Source organism: Empidonax traillii, unplaced genomic scaffold (genome assembly GCF_003031625.1).
Source record: "Empidonax traillii isolate 1590-97213 ecotype Southwest subspecies unplaced genomic scaffold, ASM303162v1 scaffold490:size896199, whole genome shotgun sequence".
NCBI lineage: Eukaryota > Metazoa > Chordata > Aves > Passeriformes > Tyrannidae > Empidonax > Empidonax traillii.
Genome location: NW_020955683.1, coordinates 650482 through 667738, shown reverse-complemented (window position 1 = coordinate 667738; position 17257 = coordinate 650482). Strand labels below are relative to the sequence as shown.

At 36.7% G+C, this 17257-nt stretch overlaps 1 long non-coding RNA gene across 1 annotated transcript; it reads right to left on the bottom strand.

The window, feature by feature from the left end:
• Positions 1–14583: 14583 nt before the first annotated feature.
• Positions 14584–16281, bottom strand: LOC114063756. The gene is made up of 2 exons (XR_003572613.1): positions 16201–16281; positions 14584–14751 (listed from the first exon to the last, which is right to left on the bottom strand). It is a non-coding gene; the product is annotated as an uncharacterized LOC114063756 (long non-coding RNA).
• Positions 16282–17257: the final 976 nt, after the last annotated feature.

The window sequence follows — 17257 nt, the reverse complement described above, 5'->3', positions numbered from 1 at the left end:
AGCATCAAGACTTGTTCAATCCCCTTATGTAGTAAAATAAAAATATAATCCTTATGCCCATGTTTGAAATTTGAGCATAAGTTACAGAAAAGAAAAAAAAGAGTAAACCTTTCCAACCGGCCAAGACTGCATTTTGGAGGTTCATTTTCCAGAACATCATGTAATCAATGCTGTTGAGAAGAGCTGAAGGCGAAAGATATGTAGGGCACAAGTACTAAAAATTGAAAATCTTACTCCCATTAAAATGCATGGGATTTCTGCCAGTTGCCATAGACATCAGTGGCAGCAATATCCTGTTATTTTTTTCTGGTTTTACTCTCTGCTTTCCTCATCTTTTTATTTATTTTTGAATCCTGACAAAACAAAGTAAAACACACATTACTATAGTGGTTTCCATGGTTTATGTCACAGACCTACTAATGTTATTAGGATTACAATTATTTAGTTATGCCCCAAATTTCATAGTGATGATTAGAACCTACAGTCAGGAAGTATCATAGTTACAGTTAAGTTAGAGACATCTGATCTCATGAGTAATGATAAATATGGTTATTGCTCTGAGCTTTTTTGCACCCAGCTGGGTTTCAGCTAAGATACTTAAGGGAAAAAATGTTTGCGAGACTGAGCTCTCTTTCTGTGTGGCACAAACATCAGACAAGAAAGTGAAAGCTCTGAATCACCAAAGAGACCTTCCAATTTTAGTGCGGCTTTGAAAAGAAATATCTCTGCACCTGAAGAGTTTTGCATATATGCATTACTGATGAAGTATGACTGCACATTTGTTTGCACAGTATCATTTCTTCTGTTGTTTTTTGTTGTTGTTGTTCTATTTTAAATTTCTTTAGTAAGTGGTATCTTGTATGTAATCTGGATCCAATGTTGTTGCTCGGAAGTGTGCTATGCCCTTGAAGTGAAGGGAACTAGTGCAACAAAGGGCTGCAAAATCAATCTTTGAAGGAATTTCCCCTCCCTTTAATGTCCCATAAATGTCTCTGAGTCAAAATTACTGCTGCTTCTTTGCATGTTTCAGCATGTTTTGCTGAGATGCTTAGAGAGGTTGTTCTTCATGCTCCATCCCAATCACTGCTTTTGGGACTGACTGACACCCAGAAGTTTCCTCTCTGTCAGTGTTTGGCCCTGCCACTTGCCAAGAGCAAGACGTGGATACTGGGCTTGGGAATCTAGATATTGACAATGACCTGGACATCTGCCTTGAGAACTTCTGAGCGTCCTTTTCTATAAATATATCTCCATTTCTATAAATTTAGGGAAAGTATTGACTGAAAAATGCAAGAAAAGCAAACATCTCTACTGTACTCAAAGTCATAAAGCTTCAGATTTGGGAATGACTTTATCCAGGATGGAAAGAAGCCTCTTAGTGTATTTTTCTCAGAGGTATGACCAATGCCTAGATATCAATCTTTGATACTTGTATTTTTCAAAGTAAAGAAAGTCCTCCAATAAGGAAAGAGGGATCCTGAGTTTCCCCTTTCAGTTCTCTTTCAGGTGATGCTGTTCTGCAACTCTCATATAGATGGGTTCATTCAAACTCAAAATGTGAGACAGCTTCTTTCCCTTTAAGTGTTAACAATTTTATGTTAAAAAAGACTTTTAGAAATATCTTCTTGTCCTTTTGACCTCTAAAAAAAAGTCATGATTTTTCACTGTATTGTAGTTAAAAACATGGAGTCAAATGGATTTATTGTGAATTGATTAAGAAAAAACCAAGAAACCTAGATAACATATTCCTGGAAAACTTAATTTCCTGAAAGTACAATATTTTTCTCTACCTCATAAATATTATACTGGATCAACCCTTGGAAGTAAATAAAATGTAATTACTATTGATGCTGTATACAAGGTTCAGCATCTTTAAATGATAATACAGGCTTAAATAAACTAAAGTAGTCTGAGTAATTTCACCTTAATTAGTGTGCCTTTTGTTTGTGCAACAATCTATTTGGATGTTTTTTAAAGCAAGTTAAATATATAGAGTAAAACAAGCTGCAGCACACAAGTTTAAGGATGATTAACACAACCCTTTCGGTGCTTCTGATTTTCTTCTGTATGGAAAGGTCAGTAGAGAAGCTCAGAGAAATCAAACTGGAAAGGTAAGTTACTGTAGAATGTGTGGAAAGCCACAAATCATGTTGTGATCCATTCTCATGGTAAATTTTTGGTACCATTTCTGACAAAATAAAGGGATACCTTAACCTTCTCTGCTTGCAGGGTAAGCAATTTTGAGGTAGAATTTTCAGTTTAGGGCAAGAAATGACTCAACAATGTTCCCTTCCACCCTCCATGCCACCTCACCCTCCCCCCCTCTTTTTTTTTTTTTTTTTTTTTTTGGTCACTGATAAAACTGTAACTAGGTTTTCTGGGAAAGTGCATCATCCAGTGCTTCCCCACGTCTTTCCTTGAAGTATTTCTTTTGTCTGTCTCACCCATGTGCAGTGACACAATGTTTCTGCACAGTGGGAGCTTGCAATCTCTGAAGAGGCTTTCCAGCATTGCTTTTTAGACTGAAATCATTACAATCTTCAATAGGTACTTGGATTTGAAAAACTAGCACATTATTATTCTCTGGACTGTCTGGATGTAAAAAGAGGCTATTTTCTTGCTTCCCTTTATTTATTTATGTCCCTGGGTACACATTGCCCTTACACCTAACTTTAGTTTGTTTGGATCTCAATCGGAGCTGCAATTCAAATGTCTTGTGCTGTTTGTGTTTTTCTTTCATGTAAGGTTTTACATTATAAATGAGAACTCTCTGTCAGAGAGATTTATATTTTGGTTCTACTTAATGCTTTTGAGTTGCACATCCTTTTTTGTATGTGTAATTATCATAGTTACTATTATCAGTAACATAGTGCAGCATATTGTACAGTATGTTACAATAAATGTTATGATGTGTAGCGTAACAGATGTTTGCTAATATGTCTATGATTTTTAAATGCCAACAAGTTGCATAGCTTCAGAGAACATTCAGGTCATCTCATCTGATCTCTAAACCACAAGCTGCATCTGTCACACCAGTAAAACATTATCCTGAGCCCAGGGACTTTGGTTAGGTTAATTTGTCATGGAACACAACTGTTTTTTCCTCTAGCAAGAAAGTGGGCGATCAGGATTCTACCAGCACCTGAGGACTGTGCTGTGAGTGGAAATGGATGAGGAAAGACTTGCCCAGATGATCCTGTCTATGCTCTGTGGCCCTTCCTGTAGAAAAAGGGCTCCGGACTCCTCCTGAACTCTTCCTGAAGTCACCAGAAAGAAAACTCCTCTCTAACCCTGAGCCTGGTGCATGTTTGACCCTGGATATGTGAGCAAGCACCTAAGAAGTTAAGGGAATTAAAAAGACAAAGTGCCATAATACCAGAGAACACATTTCAGCCTCATTCCTTTTGTGTAAAAAGTACAAATCCCCCCTCCCCCCAGCTTTCTGGTTTGACTATTTAAAGGCTGTAACTCCATAGAACATTAAAGATCCATAGTATAGACATTTCTAAAATATGCAAAATGGAAAATTCAATTTTTTTTCATTGCTATTTCAGCCATATAGCAAGGTAAGAACACATACAGACCAGCATCTACAGACTTTATTTGATTTTTTAATGCGCACAATGGTTTTCTCTTAGAGCATCAACTTCCGTATTTCTATTGAATGGTTGCAGCTGTTGGAAAACCTATATGACAAAAGTTCCATAGTCTTTCCAGGGGAAAAGGTGGATCAAACAAGTCAGCTGAGAATGGCCCATTTTGGAAATTACTTGCAATTGCGTTGTATTTCTCAGTGATGGTAACAACTGTGCAAGAGATACATCAGTGCCATGGTTTGTTTGGGAGTAATATAACCTTTAACCAGTTTCATATTGGTCCTGCCTGTTCTGGAGCAAGCTCTGGAGCAAGCTCCACAGCTGTGAATAACTGAATAAGTCCGTTTACTGATGCCTGGAAAATTTCTATTTTACTGGGAAATTTACCTGCACTCAAAAGAAAGAAAAAGTCAGGCAGAAATTCCTGCAAGTAATTTAAAAAGCCATCTGAAAGCCCTCTGATGCTCTCACTGGCAATAGGTGATAAAAAATGCACTGATGTATGGAGCTATGCTATTATTGGGCATCAGTTCGATCACTAAAAGACCAAGAGGTATCTTCAAGCAGTGAACAGAATCAATTCTTTTATCATCTCTTGAGTTACTCAGGCCCAAGAAAAGAAGAATAGAGCACAACATTTTCTATCAAAATGGCGGAGTTGAGTTTTGCTCTGTTTTCTAAGCAGTAAGGTGCCTGTTGCATTTATTATTATGTGGCTTATTTTGTTTGTGCAACTTTCCAAGCATCAGTCCCATCTTCCATGCTTGCATCCAGCTTGTGGCCTTCTGAAGGTGGCACAACCCTTGCTAACCGAAATTGTCACAGAATGGGTGCCACAGACTGTAAGCTATAACTTGTATTTCAGTATACAACCAGATTTTAATAAACATAAATGCTGGCTTGAATCTATGCCAATGTCATTCTTGCTGTCTCTGGATAACATAACACTGTATAGTAAAGTATGTGTCATGTTTTCCTAACATCTTATAGTTACTCAGCATTAACCTGCTGGGCACACTGAGATTCTAAGGAACCTGGACAGAGAAACAAACTGCTGCTGAAAACAACACAGGGATCAATATCTTGTATTACTGTAGAAATCCTTCTGGGCTTAAAACCTTATTTTCTTGTGTTTGGCAGGGAGCCCCAGAGAGTAAAAAGGAGGGTGAATCATAGCAATTGTAGCAAATGTGTTCCAACAGAAAGTGTTCCTGGGTTTCATGAATTCGAAGGGTTTTAAGACCAGAAGGGGCTGTTGGATTGTCTTGTCAGACCTCCTGTTTACCAGGGGCCATAAGACATCCTGGTATTAATCCCTGCCTTACATTCAGTAACTCTGTACAGACAAGGCTTGTACCTTTTAGAAAGACAACCAATTTTGGTGTCACTTTTGGCAGTGGTTTTTTTGCTGCTCTGATGGCTAGTCATCCTTACTATGATAAATGTGGGCCTTATTTTCTATTTACTTGTCTTTGACTTCTAAAAATCAGATCTCACAATGCCTTATTTAGACTGAAGAAACTTTTGTTGTGAAGTTTCTGATTTTTTTGTCTGAGCAGCTTCTCTTTTAACCTCTCTAGCTCTTTCCTTGATAAGAAAAAAGAAACTGCCTCAAGGTCTAAAGAGAAAAGTAGACATTTCAAAACTTTAATTCCTCTCATAATTCTTGATCATTTTGGACACATTAAATCATCTTGCTTTACCTTTATAGATTCCAAACATACACAAGATCTGCAAAATATTCAAAGATCTCTTAAGTAATAATAATAAAAAATAAATAAATAAAAATAGTAGGGCACATTTGGGAGCCAACATATTTTACCCCCAGAAAATCAAATTTTAGAACTCTCTCTGAGAAAACAAGGCACCTGCATTAGCTGAAACAGTCAGCTACATTTAGATCAACAATTAGATGACTATATGAAGAAAAAACACGTTTAGAAGGCCCACACTTAAGGCCTGATCCAGCTCTTGCCGCAGTCATAGGAGGGGGCTCCACTGACTGCACTAGGGGTTAGATCAGGACTGTTCTGAATAGTACGACCGTTCTTTGCAAAGATGATACATTTAAATATGAAAAGTAATGAAGTAAGCATGGCAAATTGTGATTTAGTTGGAATCTAATTTTCATAGCTTTTTTTTTTTTAAATTAGAGATAGGTATCTCTATTGTAAGTATAGAAATATATAAAAGTAAGATACAGGTAAAAAAGATGGCTGCATAAATTAAATTGCATTTGCTGAAGTTATTAACATCACAAAGCTACATGTTAGAGGTAGAATCCTGACCTCACTGAAGTTGAAGAGATGTGCTGCCTTTAGAAACATAAAACTTTCTTATTGATTTGAATTGAGTAAACTAAATTTTTCTTTTGCTCCATTCAAGAGCATAAATTCAGTTGCAAATATAAACTTGGGGCAGAAAAATTACTTGTTATCATATAGATGCAGGGGAAGGGAGCAGGGAAAGAGGGAAATATAATTCCATTTTGGTTCAGTTGAATTATGTGTAAAAGTAGGGAAATGCTGCGTCATCTAGGATAGGTAAGAGTATTCTCCCCAATTAAAAAAGGCATCGTGTTCAAGGATGTACTGGAGACAACTGGGAAAGGGTGGAGAAATTCACCTCAGGTTATTTTCTTAATTGTTTTCAGGATAGAAAAGATTAAAGAGACCTGCTATCTATCAGTATGCCATATCCACAGACAGTGTTGTCTGCTACATTTTTACTGGTGACAATCACAGGTAAATCCAAATCTGGATTTTTGCACTGCTGGAGAGGGATATGGCTATATCATCCTCGTTTGTGTATGGATTTCACCTAGACATTTAGGAATATAACTTAGTGCGTGAGTAAATCATAAATGCTGATCGTTCTGAATTCGCATCTTTATTAAGGGAAAACTGATCTCAAAACCTTTCCTGGATTTTTTCCTCCTAAGGAATTATAGGTGGGTTTTTCAGCTTGGCATTTTAAATAGTAGGTCAGATATTTAGTGCTGGCATCCTGAAGAATTACCTAGTGTCCTAAATACTGCTCATTTCTCTTTTTCTGTTATGTAGGAAGGAGAAAGGAAAGCACTAATAGGGTACTTCAGTCATATATACTGAGAATTTTTCCAAACAGAAGAAGCCTTTTGCTTTCAGAGGTCCGGATAATTTCCCAGTGCATCACCATTAATGTCTCTGTTTATCTCACTTTATCATAACTTTGAATATGAAGTAACTTCTAATATTCTCACTTTTAGCTTAGCACTGCAGAATCTATTATTCTAGGGCTGGAATCACCTGCCATCTCAAAATCCAGTCAGCATTGCATAAGTGTTTTGAATGATGACAGATCAAGAGAAAGTGGGGATGAATACATAATTACTCCAACACGCAGTTAATACTGGTAGATAAAGCTATGGACACACAATTAAGAAAACATGCCTGATAAAACAGTTCTTTTTAAATATATGGGAATGAACTACAACTAGTTACAAAGGCTTGTGAACTTCCCTTCTCTTCCCGAATGTCACTGCCTCAGATTGCCTTGGCAGCCTCATGTATAGTGTTTGCTTCATGCATAATGATTTCCCTCTTTCCCCCCTTCCTTGAACAGTTTTGCCTTTTCGACTACTGTTACCACCATTTAATAAGAAGCCTTTCCTTGGCTTTCTAATCGAAAACTTGCTTTTATCTTTCTTCATAAAAGAATTGAAATGGCTTCTCTCAGGTTTCTGTAGCCTCTGGGGAGATAAGGACCCTGCGGTTAACAGGATGAGAGATTTTTGTTTAGAAATTTTTATTTAGACAATGAAAAATGACCTCTGTAAACTCAAAGCGATCTTATTTTGGGGCTTTAGGCTTCTGGCAGATAAATCAATTGGGCCCTTGGGACAGCAAAGGAAAAACCTTTGCAGTAACTATGTCAGGACAACGCAATAGATTTGTTGTGAGGATGCAGTTGTGTTGAAGGTAGAATGCACTTAAAAATAAATATCATTTTATTTTCTATAAAATATTCAGGATTTGGATAGTAAGCTTTTCAGCTACGGCAAGAAAATATTTTTTTTTTCTTTGATATAAACTTGAGAAAAAGCCTGATTTTTTTCTGGGAAGGGGGCAGTGGAAGGAGGGGTGAGCAGGGGATACAAAGGAAAGATGTTTTAACAATAAAATATTCAATGCCATGATAAAGAACTTATTAAATTTTATTGTGTCTATATCTCATTTAAAAAAAACCACCCCTGTTTACTGATAAAAGTCTCCTTTCCGAATATAAGGGCTTAACATTCTTCTTTTTTAGTTTTTAGGGGTTTTTTAATGATTTAATTATTACCTAGCTAAGGCTATGGCTTCAACAGAGTATCACAACAGTTTTCACACCTATGTGTAACCCTAAAGAACTTTTCAGATCTTCACAGCATGAACTTGCACAGCATATTTGCTCTGAAGAACAAGCGTAGCATTTTGCTCCTCGTTCTCTACCTGTTTCATGCAGAGTGCAGCTACAGAGTGAAAAGTTATGCAGACATAAATTGCAAATTTGACAAGGAAGCAAATGAGGAAACAGATGCTTAACTAAAATGTATTGATGTGCAATTGTCAGTGAGTTGGGTGTTGAATAACGCAGTTAAAATGCATCAATGAAGCCTTATTTCATCTTAAATAAAAGCTAAGATAAATAGAATTAGAGCGTGTGAGACAAAGTAATGAAAAGCAGATAAATGCATGTGAAGCTATTGTCACCTTACCAAGTGCAGGCTGACATTTGTTTGTACAAAACACCCACCCCTGGCAGAAGGGTCTCAAGTTGCTGGAAAGAAGCAAGGTTTGTTGAGGAGGGTGTCTTAGGAATCCAGTTTCATTTCCTCCATTAAGAGGCAGCTGAGTTTGGAGAGGTGGCAAGTTACATAGAGTGTTTGATAGTGGCAAATGCCACCAAAATCTAATCTTCATTACTGTTTACTTGGTTAAGAAAGATATGACACAAAAGGAGAATGAGTTTGCAAATTTGATGGCTCTGTGTTACAGAAGTGGATTGGGGATTTACATCCTATGTAGTGCTGCTCTTTCATTCATACTACAGCTTCCTATTTCTCCTTTATATATATTTTCTTTTTTAATTTTTTTTTCCAGGAGCAAGACAGTTTCAGATAAAAACCTAAGAAATTAACACAAGTGCCTTTTACACCCTAAAGCTGCCATATGATTACTTAGCTGTCAGCTCCTTGTGTTTTTTTTTCAGAACACAAAGTTAGCCACAGAGCCACACTCACCTAGATTCAGCAGCACCCTTCAGCTGCACCAGTAACACTGGTGCCTTCTATATCTCATTATCCCTGGGGGAGTAGGATATATGCTTCTAAATAAGAAATAAAATAATTTATTAAAATTACAATAATTAACACAACTGAAGGATACACTCAGAAGTATTTACTGTGAAACAGTAAGCAGAATCTCCTTACAGTGAATGAAACTGATATGAAGTGAAACTGGAAAAACTGGACCCAAGAGATTTTCCTGAAAAGGTCATTTACAGGTTTTTAATGTTCCAATCATTGATGTCCCAATTTCTATTCTGGTATTATAGGAAGGGAAAAAGCCTACCTGAGAATTTTTCCATTTTTTCTCAACTTTGCAAATATTAAGATTGAAAGAAAAAAAAAATCACTTTTAAACAGAAAAATCTCTTTAGAAATCCTGGAAGTGCAGTTAAAGACAGCCAAAAGATATTAATTCTGGTCTAGCTGACATTCATCATGCACATCTGTCTTGCAAGACAGAGATATTCTGCAAGTGTCCTTCTGTGGTTTTTTTTTTCAGCTTTGCCTATGAAACCAAGGGCAAAATTGTATCCCTTTTGCTATATAAATGTATGTTTATGACACCAAAGAATTGTGTGTGGCCACTTTGTGTGCAGCTGACTTGTTTCTGAGGCTAGTACTTCACCTTTTTTAGTTGTTTGAGCCCCACTGATTTCTGCTGTGTAATCCCAAGGCACTTTTTGAACATTAGAGAATTCAACCTCGTAGCCTTACAACACAGACAGAATACAGTTTTGTTGGCAACGAAACACAGTGGTGGTCAGCACAGGTCTCTGAGACACATTTGGGTTGTGAACAGTTCAGTTATGTTTCCCATGCTGGGCTTATGCTGCAGTAAAAGCAGTTAGGCTCTCCTCACATAAAACATTAGTGGAAAATCAGATCTGTGACAAGATGAGAAAGCAAACTGGGAAAGACTGCTGAGATCAACAGTGTTGGCATCTTGGATACATATTGCACGTTCAGCTGTGCAGTGGAGCAGCAGGGATACTGGGGAGCCACCCCTCTCCTATGTTTTTGTTTCTTTTCTTCGTCTCCCTCTTCTCCTCAGAGATAATGTGTGTGAGTTTGCTGTAGGGTTTGCTGTGGGTTTGCTGTAGTTTTGCTGGTCTTTTTGAAATCAGTCATTTCCAAGAAGAGTGATTACTAATTATCAACTTTATGTTCCCTTACTCTTTTTGAGTGCTTTTTCAAGCAAAATTCCATTTTGAAGGCATAAAATTAACAGATACAGTAGTTAATGATGGCAGCAGAAGGGAATTCTTGTGCTTTATGATTGAATCTGAAAATTACTTCTAGACTTTTCATTGTGGGTCTGTAATGTTCTTTAACTTCTATCAGTAGTGAAGTTTCAGTGTAAAGAGCTGGAGACATCTGGCTCCATCTTGCTGGACTTAAGTTTGCATCTTTGATTTTCCTTCCTGGAAGCCTGGTTGATGTGCTGTAGCCTAAAATTGGTGTTTGTGCTAACACATAAGGCTACACTGATGCTAAAGAAGTTTGGGTTTAACCGCATGCTGGTCTAGAACAAAAGATTAGTGTGAACCACAGCCTGAGAGATTCTTTTCCACTAAACCTTCTTGTCAGAACATCTGTTTTAATGCCTCTTTACAGCACAAGGAAAATGCTGAGGAATGTTGATATTAATGCTAATAAAGCTCTTCAATGCCAAGGAGGTATTCTACGAAGCTACCATCATCTTCTAAAGAAGATTTGCTAAATAGATTCTCTTTTCCAGTGGAAGCTGGGCACTGTGTAAATGTAATGGCTACTGGTAATATGTTTTCCAAGGAATTTTTGCCTTAAAAAAAAACACAGAACTCGTAGTGTACTGTACCACGTAAGGCAATAAGTAATTACTTTTCTAATTTTTCTGCATAAACAATGTGTGCTGTAATAAAATGAAAGAATTTGTCTATGCGAACATTTGACTTTCTCATGAAAGATTTGTCTGAACTGGGCCCTCGTGCTGGTTCATGTCCACATAACTCATCCTTTACAGTCATGGACTGATGTGACACAGGGTAATAGAAAGTGATGCATTGCCTGAATTTAAAGGAACATGGACTATTTCAGGATCGGCTGTGCAGCATGAGATCTGTATCAGATTTGAAACAAAGCTAACCAAGCAGACAGAGCAGTAAGATATCTATACTGTCCATTAATCAGTATATACTATGCTGTTGCTGGTTTCTTTTTTTTCATTTTGGCTTTTCTGTGTGTCCACCATCTAATGTTATTTGCCTGACACCTTTTTAAAGCCAAGACAAATACAAAAGGTTACTTGGGAAACCATTTACAAATCTTTTTTCCTCTCTCTGTTCTTTAATTTCAATGCAAAAAATCATACTTTTCTGACCCCAAATACCCCACCAGCATTGTAGATCATCAGTATGTCTACATAAGCTTATGTTAAAATATGAAGAAGTCAGTATTTGTTTGTTGCTGGAGTTTGTTGTTCAAGTGTTCTTTCTGTGTGTATGTACATGTACTTTTATCCCTTGCATTTGGCAGGACCCAATGATGGTAGTGCTCACCCCAGAACACTCCCAAAAAACCTACCTTACTCTTCAAGAAAAGAGTGACATTCGTCTAAATTTCTTGTCATATTAGTAAACTCAGATTAGCTAATAATTAGTAATCTCAGATTCAAGTTATTAGAGAAGCAACGTAGCTCTTCATTGTTAAAAGGCCAATGCATTTTGCTGCAATGTATATTTAGATGGCATCTTAAGAACTGGGTTTATTTATAATCTATATGCTTCTGAGGAGCTAAACCCACACTTTATGCAAGAAAAAGTTTTGAATTATCATCCTCAGTTTTTCTCTCTGGTGTCTACTTGAGAAAATGGACCAGAAACTTCGGGCCCCCGTTATTTTCTTCTGAAAGAATAGTCATCAGTGCTGGTGCTCTGCACTCTTCCCATCAACACCCAGCAACTTTCTTTGTCTTTGCATCTGTTTGTCCTTTACTTCAGTTTAATCCAAGTTTAGTTGTACTGTATCCGGATATTAGGAATCCCAATACAAAACTGTTTTCAGTTATGATGGCCTTGGTGCAGAATATTTCACTAAATTGTTGGTAGTAAAAAGTGTGGTATTTTAAACAAATAAGTAGAACTAGGTTTTTATTTTGACTTTGGTTAACTTGTAAGCCTTTTGTTAGAAATACTATGGAAAAGAAAGTATTTTCTTGATGCATTACAAAAAGCTGTACGAAACATACATTTTTTTTAAGAAAATACTGTCATAAATTATTCCTTCCTTCTGTTTTGAAATTTCATGCTGTGCCTCCTCAATGTTCTATTACTTTCTATCACTCCTCTCTTGTTATGGTATGTGTTTTAACATATTTTTCTAGGAAAGTTCTTATTAGGATCACCCTAGCACTGCTGATCTTTACATGTGTCTTCTGCCAAAGGACTATTCAGATTACCCAAAGTCAAAACACAAACCTGACAGTCATCAGTGGAATTTGTTTAAAAGAGCAGAAATTCTTTTTAAAGATGTCAAATGTTGTGTACCACAGACTTTGCATGCAAAGAACCTTTCTGCTGAGATCATTGTAGCAGAGAGAGCACAGTCCTTACACTTAGCAAAAATTGCGCATTTATCAAATAAACAAACAGGTTGTGTGCCTTTAAAAAGGTTTTCATAGCAACGTATTTTGTATTTCCTTAAAAAATTAATGCTGCTCTCTCCATAGTATTGCTGTGACATTGTGTACTATGAAGTTTTAAAGCCAGACACCTTCTAGCAATAAGAACTTCAGAAGTAAAGCCTGCTGAAACCATCTGAACTGCTTCAAAAAGAGCAGCCTCCTCTCAGGGTTCAGCTATTTTTCCCAAGTTTGAAATTCTAACCTGGTAAATAGCATCAACGGGGGAGTTTTCCCCCAACTCTTTTGGAGAACCCCACAGATATGAATATCTTCAAAGGAGGATCTGTTAAAAAATGTAACAGTCTTCAAAGGGGAAACACCACCCTCAGCAATCTGAAGTTCTTTAAAGTGGGAGCCCACCAGCACTAAGAATCCTCAGAGGACTAACTCCCAGAGCACTGTGAAAATTTGTAAGAGAACAAGCCCTCTCTCACAAATACCCAGTAGGCTATTATTTTCCTTTAAAAGGACTCTTACATGTGTACATTTATAATTACAGAAAGGGTCTTATTTAACCAGAGCCCTGTAGAACTCTATTACTTTAAAAACAAATATTGATTAAAAGAAAAGAATGAGAGAAGAAAACAATTTGGCTTTACTATTTTCCTTTATCTTCTTTTATTCATAACTGATCTCAATATAATATACCAATAACACTTGGTTCATGTAGCTCTTTTGATCTCTGGAACTCAAAAGTATCCTTCAAGAGTTGTGAAGAAATATTCTGAGAGCACAGTTATCAACTTATAATGCTTGTTAACTGGGAGTCCAAATACTCTACCAGGAAGCACATTTATCTCTTTTGTACTGTTGCTGGGTATTCAAGACTTATTTCCTTTAATAAATATTCAAGGGTTTGGTGTTCTCCTCCCACCCTCCCCTGTATTTTAGCATTTTGTTTGCTAGGGGTAGGTAACATAGATAGTAAAGTCATTATCAATGGCTAGAGTTACTTTCCAACATGCCGCAAATGCCCAGATAAGGGCAGCTGCCAGCTGCCATGCTGGCCAAAAGGAGAGACGTGCTGAGGTGGCTTGAGCTACTCATGAGCATCCTTGAGTACCTTTCCAGATATGAATGCAGGCATGTCCTTCTAGTGGGAGAGAATTTATCATGGATTTTTTGGAAGCAGAAGAGCCCTGGTTTTTTGAGATGGAGAATGGCTTGTCTGACAGAAAGTGCCTGTATCAAAGCTAGCATGTGAAGTCTTAAGTCCCAAATCAGAAGAAGATTGGGGTTTTTTGTGTGTGTGTGTGTTTTTTTTTGCCTCATTAGTCAATAATACAATCATGTAGGAAAGAATTTTTCCTGACTCCCAGGGTCTGTGAAGGTACAACCCAAGCACTGAGATTTACTAGTAAAATTTCTGACTTGCTGAGAAGCAAAAATATCATGCTTCATTCATGTATTTATTAGCTTCTTCTGTTTCACAATGCTGTATGATTTATTTTCTAATGTAACTGTAAACTCTGAAGCTTTCATATCTCGTGTTTAGTGATGTTTGATGGTCTGATTTCCTGCTTCTTAACTGATCCAAAAATGTGTGCCAAGAATATGATGCCTGATAGTAACCTCATCTTCCGCTATACAGAGAGAAAAAAATCTTTTGCAGTATATGATAAATATCTTTACACTTCTTTGATGATAGAATAGTCTGATATTTGCCACTTTTTTTTTTTTCTTACTGAAAATAACATCATTTCTTTGGAAGTTACTTAGATGTATCTGGTGGGTGATGTTTGGGTCTGATACCAGTAAACGTATTTATCCCATTCAGCAGATTAATTGTATTTTGCTGTGAAGCACTGAGAGTTGCAGCAGTGTGTACGTCCAGCAGCACCATTGGCTAAATCTACTTGCAACATATGAGGAAAAGAAGTGAATAGACAAGTCAAAGGATACTTTGACAGCTCTGGGCAGGCTGCAATGAGTCTTTAAGTAGTTAGAGGAATTTCCTTCTATTATGAGATCTGACAGTTAGTCCCTCCATCCAGATGTGACAATCTTTTTCTGACTTTTTTTTTTTTCCTAGCATTTATGCCAGACAATTTGATGAAAGAGAGATAACTATGTTCAGAGCAGGCTTTCCATTGCTGTAAAGCTCTCATGTAATCCAGATATCATAAATGTGAATGTAGACACTGATGTTTCGGCTCGGTAAATTCTATATTTGGATATGAAACCTAGGAACAAGGACAAAATTAGGGGTAGTGCATCTGAATCACTCCTTTAAAAAGAAAATTTAAATGACTTGCTGAGAGCATTTGCCCTCTGGATTTTGCTGAAGCAAACTCTCTATCCCAAAACACAGGACACTGGTCATAATAAACCAGAATATAAAGGTGTAGTGAGAAACTCTGTATTAATTCTTGCTGCAATTATGTTACATTCAATGGCGTTTCATTTGAGACAAGGAGCCAGGAAGAATGTTTTTTTTTCCAAGTGAATCTTACTTAGTCTTCATAATGCAAAATTTACAAAGCTATTTACGGAGGATAAAGATGCAGAAAATGGCTGAATATCTGTATTTTCCTATTCTTGCATTAACTGCTAATGGTGTGGCAACCTCAAACAATAGTTTTGAACTGCAGAGCATTTGTCAGTTTAAAATAAAAAGCCAACACCTTTAAAAAATGAAATATTTGAGGCACACTCTAATGTTCGAGCCCAAAAAGGAAAATAAGAAGACTCTAAGTTTCCTGAATCCTGTCCCAATTATACTTCATTTAATAACAGTCAGTGAAATATCTAGTGGCAGGGGAAATGAAACTACATGATTTTATGGGATCATTCATCAAGAACTAATTGAAGCTTTCATACAGTTTAGTGCTGATAAAACACTGTAACAATAAACAATAACAAAATTCACCAGAGAAGGATTTGTTTTGCCGTGAGGAAAATGGTTCGGTTTCATCCTGGGGATTCCTGGTTAAAAGAGTCTCCAGTTTAAAAAGGGATAAGCACAGGCTCCTGTGCATAATGACAGAGTGGGAACTGTGGCAAATGTATTAGTATTGCTCCAGTGGAGCTATTCTCATTGTAAGTATTTGCTATTGTGTGTGGCGGAGGCAAGACGCAGAACAACCAATAGGATTTTTCAAAGTTTGATTTTTCTAAGCAGTTCCCATGTAGTTTTATGAAAAGTAAATTACAAATACAGCACAAGCAACTGAATTTCTGATTTTAAAATTGCTAACTAATCTTAGATTTATTGACTGCAGAAAAGTTGTTTTTTTCCTGTATTACTTTATGGAATCAGGTTAGTCTTACAGTGGTAGTTCTTTCTAACACAAGCTAGAGTAATGTCCTGTCAGTTCTTAAATTATAAAACACCATAAAACATGTTGACCCTGTATTTCTGGTCTATTTTCTCTGACCAGAACATTTTGGCAGTACAGAAACACAACAAAAATTATCAAGAATAGATTAATTTCGGTTTAAATGAAATATTGAATGTTTCATCAATCTTCATCAGAAACCCAGAGAAACTCCTAGGAAGGTGGCACTGTAGTTCAGTGGTTCCAGACTTTGCAAAAGGCACCTCAAGCAAATCACTTCAGTTCTTGTCTTCTCCTCCTCCTTCTGCCCTCTTTAAGTGCAAATCCTGCTATGATCATAAAGTTTCGTGTCACCTGTTTGTAGAACATGCTGTCCAGTGAGCCTCTTTTGTCAGTTAGAACTTCTGGATGTACCAAAAAAGTGAAATAAAAGTGTAATAAATAACATTAATGAGGCACATATATATAACATAATAATAAAACATGTATGATTTCATGCTAGATCATGCAACAGGAAACAGGATGTTGAATGCCAGTATGCTTGTAAGGGTTGATTTTCTGCTCACTTTCGTAATTTCTGAGACATTCCAACTAATTGATCTTTCTGGAAGATCATATCAGAGAAGAGCAGGAGAAGCAATCATATTTTGATAATTAAGTCCACCCCTTCGGTGTTTTTTAATTGGAATTACAGATAATATATACCTATAGATACACACTCCTGAATTTTTTTGTGTGTGTTTTTAAAATTTTTTTTAATTTTTTTTTTATTTTATTTTTTTAAGAGAAGCAGAAGACTAAAAAGACTATCAAATAATATTTGGAGTCTATCTTCTGTGTCTGATCGTAAAAAAACCAGAATTGATAGGGATACATTTTTCCTATCACTTATATGTGTACAGATCCATCACCTTAATACAGTAATTGCTATCATGCTCTATGCTATCATGTTAGCCTTTAGTACACCTGCATTTCTGTTGTAGCTGTAAAAGCTATGAAAGGGGACTAGCTCAATCATACTGGTGACCCCAAGATGTGTTACTTTGTACCTGATGGTGGATAACTTTGATGGACCTTCAACGCTCAGGCAGTTTGGGACTCCAATTTTAGAACTGCAAATGTAAAAGCAAGGTTCAAATTTTGGCCAGTCAAAAACTGGAATTAATTGAATCTACCTCCATATCTCACAGGATGGGAATGTCTCCAAAGCTCAGAAATATTTCATCTGAACTTAAATCAGAGATGATGCATAAATGAAGTTAAGACAAGATACAGCTCTGACTGATCAATCTTTGGAAATTGTTTAAGGGTATATGCCTTTAATTCTCTGGTATGAAGAGCTTGGAAGAACCCTGAGCTTTCTAAGTTTTATGTGTTATCAAATATTATTTTTCTATATAAGTTGAACTGC